The sequence below is a fragment of the Ochlerotatus camptorhynchus genome, unplaced genomic scaffold, assembly GCF_037179485.1.
Source record: "Ochlerotatus camptorhynchus isolate MF236.1 unplaced genomic scaffold, CSIRO-AGI_Acam_v1.1 ptg000251l, whole genome shotgun sequence".
Lineage (NCBI taxonomy): Eukaryota > Metazoa > Arthropoda > Insecta > Diptera > Culicidae > Ochlerotatus > Ochlerotatus camptorhynchus.
Window position 1 is genome coordinate 4,153,819 of NW_027040741.1, and position 7,582 is coordinate 4,161,400.

The window sequence follows — 7,582 nt, forward strand, 5'->3', positions numbered from 1 at the left end:
GGCATTCCCTGATCATAGGAAGGCGGAAATCATGCGTACCCGTCTTACCACGGACCAGATTCTCACGATTCTGCAAGTTTTTTTTTCAGAAATGGCGCGAATATAACGCGCCCACACATCATTTTGTTCATCGATTTCAAATCAACAAACGACCCAATCGATCGAAACCACACAATTCTGAAAAGCACATGTAACAAAGTAACCATGATGCACATAAATGGAGCGTCATATATCATACAAGTTTACAGTTTAGATCATGTAGAGTTATGAGACATTTCGTGACATATTGCATGCAACTTGCCATTCCTTATTAGTTGCTAGTTTACCTGAAACAAAAGTTTACATGTATGAATGCAGGCATGCCTGGATGTTTACATCATCAGTAAAATTCAGAGTTTTGTTTGTGCACCTATGACAGATTGTGCACGAATACGGATTTCCGGATAACCTGACGGGATTGGTCAAGGCGACGATGGATCGAGTGATGTGCGTTGTCCGTGTTCCGGGACACTCTCGATTCCTTTCAAATCTCGATAAGGGTTACGGCAAGGTGATGGCACGTGATGGGCTTGTAAATAGACACGAGTGGTATGATTTTCAGGAAGTCCATCCAGCTTATTGTCTTCGCAGATGACGTTGACGTCATGGCATGTGACTTTAAGACGACGACGAAAACGTTGATCAGACTAAAGGCTGAAGTCAATCGGATTGGACTCGTCATTAATCCATCGAAGACATAATACATGACAGGAAGAGGTTCAAGAGAAGATAACACCCACCAAGAGTTCGGATTGACGGTGATGAAGTTGAGGTGGTTGAAGAGTTCGTGTACCTGTGTTCACTGGTGATAGCCGACAATGACACTAACAGAGAAATCCAAAGCCGCCTTACGGCAGAGAATCCTGTTCACTTTGGCCTCCGAAGGACGCTCCGATCGAATATCGTACCACGAATTTGGCTATCTACAAAACACTGATTAGACTGATAGTCCTCTACGGCCACGAGACACTATGCTCGCGGAGGACCAGGTGCTTTTGAACGGAAAGTGTTGCGTAACATCTAGGGTGGAGTGTAAATGAACACGGAACGTGAAGAAAGCGAATGAACTGTGGATTGCACCGCGTAAATTTATGAGACATGTCATGAGGTATTCCATAAATTGTATGCAATCGCCCATTTTTGTATGCAACATTTCTTTACTGTTATGGAATAAATAGGAAGTTTTTTTTTCTCTGTTCGGGACCTAACACTACTGCGACCAGTAAATTGATCTATTGTAGTATATCCCGTGTCCTTAGGTCAGTGCATGTCGTATTACTCCATCACTATTGAGAAATGATGAAGTATTCGATTTTTTACAGTTGCCACTCTTGCATTTATCCGACTCTAATTGAAAGGTCCCGCTATTTATACACTTCGGAGAGTTGAAACACCCTCCAAAAGGGCGCCCCTTTGTCAGTCAAAATTGGATTCCTTAGCAACAAAATTAAGGTATGACATCGATAATGACCGATAATTAACCACTTCTAACTAGGGAACAGCGAATAGAAGATTAGGAATCACATAATAGGAAGTTTACATGCATTGATGTTTACATCACTAGTAAAATTCAGATTTTTTTCTGCGTACGGGGGGCTGGACACGTCGTAAGAATGTTGGATGACAGCCCGGTAAAAGTGGTTCTCGATAATGATCAGACTGGAATGGAGACGAAGAGGCGCGCAGCGGGCAAAGTGGATCGACCAGGATGAAGGTGACCTACGGAGCTTTCGCAGACTGCAAGGCTGGTGACGGCAGTCATGGTTCAAACTGAATGGAGTTGACTTACGTGTACAGCTTGACTGGTAAGTAAGTTTGTAGTAATATATATATATGGAACAAAGTGCGCAATCATTGGTGTATTTAGTTAAAACAGAATTTCAGTATCAGAATATCAGTAAGAAATATTCAATTGAATTCTAATAAGGGTTGTTCTTTCACATAACTGCTTTTAGCTCATGTCAGATTCGTACCATTTCCCCGAGAGTACCCGAAATAGTCTAGAACTTGTACATATTTCTGTTCGAAATTAGGAACCGATAAACCTGAATATTTTGCTTATCATATGTTTGGCACACAAAAAAATACCTCTCAAACCTGTACTAGCAATTGATATTGAAATACTTTCAATATCACATCAAAGTGGATGCACTTTAATCATGTCGAAATATGGTGTAATATTACTTGCACAAAAAGGACAATATTATCATTAATACAGTGCATGAGCTGACATTACGCTGGTTTTACTGCATTTGTTTATTGTTGTGGCCATAAACATTACATGAGATTTTCAACATGATTGAAGCACATCCTCTTGGATGCAATATTAAAATGTATGTTTTGTTGTGTAATGTATCAATTTAGTTTTGAAATTGCATGCTTGGTTTATTGTTTAGAATTAAAATTAAATTATTAATGAAAATTATCAATACTGGGTGAAGTTGATCATGCAGGTTTTCATTCAATGCAATATTCAGAAGTTAGCATTTAAACTTGATTGTTGTTTGCTGAAGAAGAATCTAGTGTTAGAATCTCAACATACAGCTTTCCTCCGAAGAACGCGTTACCCACTGAGTTCTACCCACCGCTTTTTCTCGGTGGGTTTTCAACCAAGCGCTCTGATTTTCTGCTAGAGACTAGTTTTCCACTGGCACTACTCACATGCAAAAAATCATACCGACTGGTTCAATTCCCGCCGAGAAAAAGCTGTGGGTGCCACTCAGTGGGTAACGCGTTCTTCGGGGGATAGCTTTAAGATTAGGAAAAAATTGCATACTTTGCGGCAAAATAGTTAAAAAAAATACGCCTAAATGTAGGTAACTAACAACAGTTTTTCACATAAAATAATTTTTATTATACGAAATCGTTTATTTTACAAAATCTGATTTCAGAATCGTATTCAGCCATCCAAAATAAAATAAAAAAATTTAACCAAAAAGAGCACCAGAATGAATGCTGATTCTCATAGGATCTTAAGAAACAGTTAAAAGTTGTATATTTTATTACTAGCATAGAATGTTACATTTAGAGAATACCTTGTTTATTATATTTCTTAAATAAAGAATTAAAAAAATCGTTTATTATGAGAAGTGTTTCTAAAGTACTGTTTTAAACTTATTAATGAAATATTAAACAAATTATCTCATAACAATATCATGAAAAAATATTGTTGGTAAAATAAAATTTAACAATATTTGAGCATTCAAAGTGTTTTTTATGTTACTTCATACGCGATGTTAGCGATGTTTACAGTTGGTTGGAAATGCTACCATGAAGCTTTAGTGTGATAATTTATTAGCTAGAGAATGATCTTTAGAAGAGGGTAGATGGATAGTACGGCAGAATGAAAATTGAATAGAAGTTGAAAATAAGCGAAGGGCCATTAATGCGACAGTTTTTAAAGTTAAACGCACATCTTTTGCCTAACCCATACGATGTACGCGGAGACTTGAAGTATATACTAAAATAGAAAGTTTTCTTCCGACAGTTTCATCAGAGCATTCTTCTTTGATAATAGTGCTGGATATTGATTTATTATGCATCCAAAATTTTAGTAATTATTTTACAATTAATGCAACCGCCTTACAAGTTTGCGAGCTCGCTTGTCTAGAAGACGTTTGTTAGTCTGAAAGATAAATGAAATTTTAAAATAAGGATATTTTAACAATTCAGAATAAAAGTGCTGGTTAAAGCATATTGATTTATTAAGTAACCAAAATTTAAGTATTTTTTCCCATCAATGCACGAACTTGCTTGTCTAGAGGACGCTTGTTAGTCAAAAGATATTTGTAATTTTTAAATAAAGCAACTTTTAAAAATTCAGAGTAATATTGCTGGATATTGATTTATTATGCATAAAAAAATTCAGTAATTATTTTCCAATCAATGCAACCATCCTCCTTGTGGATGAGGTTGCTTGTCTAGAAAACTATTTTGGATTGCCCTTTCTCCATTCCTTACGAGCTTAGATGTGGAAAGTTTTATTATGTATTGATTTCTCTGGACAAAGAGATATTTTAAAATTTCTGGAATATTTAAAGTTTTCATGATTCAAAATTATAATAATTTTCGAATTGATTATTTCTGATATTCTATTAAAATCGTGAACTTAAAATTATTCATTTAGTATCTGAAGCGTCGATTTTTTTTAAAATTGTTGGTGCATTGAAAGTTTCAAAGCTGCATCTAAAATCTCTTGTACTTGAACGTGGAATTCAAGTCATAATTCAATGGATATATTATTTCACTGAAATCTTCGTCTCAGTGTTCAATTATTTGTTTTATAAACTACATTGTTCAGTAAGATATGTATCTTACAAACAACAGCTTTTAAAAGTTTTCATTAAAGCTCGAAATTTTTCAAATTAAAAATCCGGAACACCGGGAAAGTTCAAGGAAAATGTATGTAAGTAAACACTAACCCTTCCAAATTATTGGGTCCGTCAAAGGTAAGGCAACAAATGAGTTTGCTGGTCGAAAGATCTTATATGATTACCTTTGTACGGGTAATTACGCCTCCAGAGCACGACTGTTGGATACCCTAGTGGCCCGAGGTAGAAAATCCTTCCGTGAAGTAAGATGATGTTAGAGTTTGATGTGACCATCCCCTTCATTCCAAACAATTTCCAGCCATTGTGTCCAAGTCTTATTATCCTCCTGTTTCTGTGCTACTTGCCCCTGCCCAGTCAGAATTTGGTTAACCGTCCGAGAGTAGTATCTGAAGGAGGCTTCAGAAACCAGTTTCCTACCTAGATCCTTCCAATCGAAATTGTTACCCATTAACCTCGAGCCCGCCACGAGTAATTGGTACCCAATACTAACCTAGAACTACTGCTGTTTATGTAAATTCAAACATTACTGATTTTTGGCTCCACAAAGTGTCACACACGACTGAGCCAAGTAAATAAACGAACTAGTTTTTAAAAAAAGCTATGAAGCACAGGGTGTCCACTCAACGAAGAAAACAAAATTCCCTGATATTTCCTGATTTTTCAGTAATTTTCAAAAACATTCCAGGTGCAGTGCCTACCCGGTTTTGGCTACACAACCCCATCAGCTTTAACTTTTCTCAGAATATATTACTGCTTTATGGAAATTTTTCATGACATACTACATAGACCTCTAACCCATGAAGAGTGGTCCAACACAATTTCAAATTAAATAAAGCGTTCCATTCATTTTATAGAATGCAAAAAAGACAGAAATCTCGTATTGTCAAAAACGGGAAGGATCCGCATAAATTTATCCAAATCTCCAAATCATCTTCATGATGACCAGCAAATCTCGATTAGCAATTTTCCCGTTTTCCTCCGGAGTTTTGGAAATTTTTGCGGTTAAGGTACACTACCGATCATAAGTTTAAGGATACCCCAAAAACCATGCAAATATGTTTTGTTCAATGATCTCTCATTTTACGTTCAATTTTCGATCTCCAAAGGTTATTTGAAAGTATGAATGGTATAGCATAAGCGTTCTACTACTAATTTTGTTTCAAAATTTGGCCATCCCAATTCTGAGAAAATCAGTCCCGAATCTTCAGAGTAAATTTTGAAAAATATTGTAACTTTGGGTGAAAATTATATTGATCAATTTGCCTACGAGGAAAGTTCCATTCAACACCTTTCAAGTGATCTAAAGAGAACGAAAATTGGACGTAACATGACAGAGATATGAACATAACAAATTTGTCATGTTTTTTTGGGGGTGTCCTTAAACTTAGAGCACCGCCACGGGAGTCCCCATACGGGTCTCTATTTTCGAGCCCCATATAGCAACTTATGCCCGCACCGGTAGTAGCTAAACGGAATTGGGAAATGAGAACGCAACAAAAATCAAGTTATGAGTTTTCATATTTGGCGCCCCACTAAAACTCTGCACTGGGTCGCTATTTTGTTTGCTTGTGACACTGCTGCTCTGCTTCGCACTTTTTCTGTTTACGTTTCGTGGTTAAGTTTACGTTTCGATTTGTTTCGCAGTGCATTAAATTTCAAAGCAAGAGGAAAAAGCTGGACATCCGAAGAAGATACGGCGCTTTGTCTCGCGTGGTTGGATGTGTCCCAGGACCCCATCACAGGAACAAATCAGAAGGCAGAAACATTGTATGGCAGAATCCAGCAAATGTTTGCAGAAATCTGCCGGGAGGAAAACTTTGCTGTTGACCCCGAGCGGCGGGGAATGAAAGGGATAAAGTCCAGGTGGTCAACCATAAACAGAAGCGTGTATAAGTTTGTTGGCTGCCTGGCACAGGTTCAATCCCGGCAACAAAGCGGTGCTTCTCCGGAGGACGTGTTGCAGCAAGCGCTTATGCTGTATAACACCAAGGAAGGAACATCATTCAGTCTGATGCACTGCTTCAAGATTTTGGAGGGTGCTCCAAAATGGATCCAACAAGCCACAGCAAAACAGGTAGGTTTTTCCAGCTTGAATATGTATGTACAAAATGATTTCTTTCATATTTTTGTTCAGAAATCAACAGTAACTGGGAGGCGTAAACACTCAGCCACTCCTCAAGAAGCGGAAGAGGAGCAAGCAGTTGGATTACCATGTGACGAAGCGGAGAATACTTCCAGAGCTGGATGCTCACGGCCAATGGGACAGAAAGCAAGCAAAACAGCGGAAGCGTCAAGGAAAAGCTTGGCGGATGCTAGTATGGCAATGGCAGATAATGGGAGAATTTTAGCTGCTTTGACCAAAAAAAAACTCGAAGACAGCATCCAGAGAACTGTGGCTTACAAGCAAATGGTGAACCATGCTATAATGTCAATCGACTTGGATAAAATGACTGGTATGGCCAGAGAATTCTATATTCTGGAACAAACAGGTATCCTCAACGAAACACGAAAAGCTGCTATGGATAATGTGGGACAATTTGGTTGCGGCCAGTCTTATGAAGAGATTCTTTTGGAAGTACCCATCAATGAAGACGACACAGCAATGCCTCCGGGTCCGCAAGTAAATGCCGATTCAAACAGCAACGATGCCACCAAAACCGTTCCAACCCCACCTGCTGATTCTGAGGATGAATATGACGCAGGCTCTATTCATATCCTGGATGCGAGATCAAACGCAGATTCCAACACTGATGAGAGCATCTGGGTTCCCGAGGCGTGTGCCGAGGCGCCATCCAATTCAGAGAATGAGTCTTGCTCCGAAGATAGTTCCATTTTGCCGTCAGATTCCGAATGATTTTTTTTTTTCTTTGTTTCGTTGTGATGGTTATCACAGTATTTCATGTTAATCATGTGTTTTGGAATGTATGCTTCTTCTTACTTCTTGTTTTATGCTTCCACCATATTAGTGATACAAATTTACCTTTGAAATCATGGAAATCAGCAATGTACGGTATTGAGAGATGTCTGGGCTGGGGGATATCCCCTATCTAACTTTATCATTTTACGTAACGAAGCATTACGAACATCACCAGTCTCATTGTGTCCCTACGAACCCAAGGGGGCATCCATTGATTACATTTCACTCTAAGGGAAGAAGAGGGCTTAGAAATATATGACAAGCAATGCATAAAATATAACAAAAACGTAACGAA

The 7,582-nt window shown here is 38.2% G+C and overlaps 1 protein-coding gene across 1 annotated transcript in view; it reads right to left on the reverse strand.

Moving 5' to 3' along the window:
• klg (klingon) overlaps nucleotides 1–7,582 on the reverse strand; it is a 468,581-nt gene that overhangs the window by 112,231 nt on the left and 348,768 nt on the right. The window lies entirely within an intron of this gene.